The sequence below is a fragment of the Penaeus monodon genome, chromosome 31, assembly GCF_015228065.2.
Source record: "Penaeus monodon isolate SGIC_2016 chromosome 31, NSTDA_Pmon_1, whole genome shotgun sequence".
NCBI lineage: Eukaryota > Metazoa > Arthropoda > Malacostraca > Decapoda > Penaeidae > Penaeus > Penaeus monodon.
In genome coordinates, this window is record NC_051416.1 from 18,499,733 (window position 1) to 18,499,961 (window position 229).

Genomic DNA, 229 nt, shown 5'->3' on the forward strand with positions numbered 1-229 from the left:
ACAAATTTGTGTATGACAGATTTTTCATGCAGTTTTTTTGTGACCATTAATAATCATAGTTAGTGAATTTATTTATAAAAAAAAAAAAAAAATGTTATTGAATATTCAGTCTTGTATTTCATATAGCGCTGGTATTGTTATAGCCAAAGTTGAAATGTGATAATCCTCTAGATATTTCAGTATTTTTTAAGTAGAACATACCATCATTCCAAAATGTTATGCATCTTCT

The 229-nt window shown here is 25.3% G+C and overlaps 1 protein-coding gene across 1 annotated transcript in view; it reads left to right on the plus strand.

Moving 5' to 3' along the window:
• Nucleotides 1–92, plus strand: part of LOC119593059 — a gene marked incomplete at its 5' end in the record, with an annotated part of 15,657 nt that extends 15,565 nt beyond the window's left edge. The window contains 1 exon segment of the mRNA XM_037941964.1: nt 1–92.
• Between the last annotated feature and the right edge of the window lie 137 nt (nt 93–229).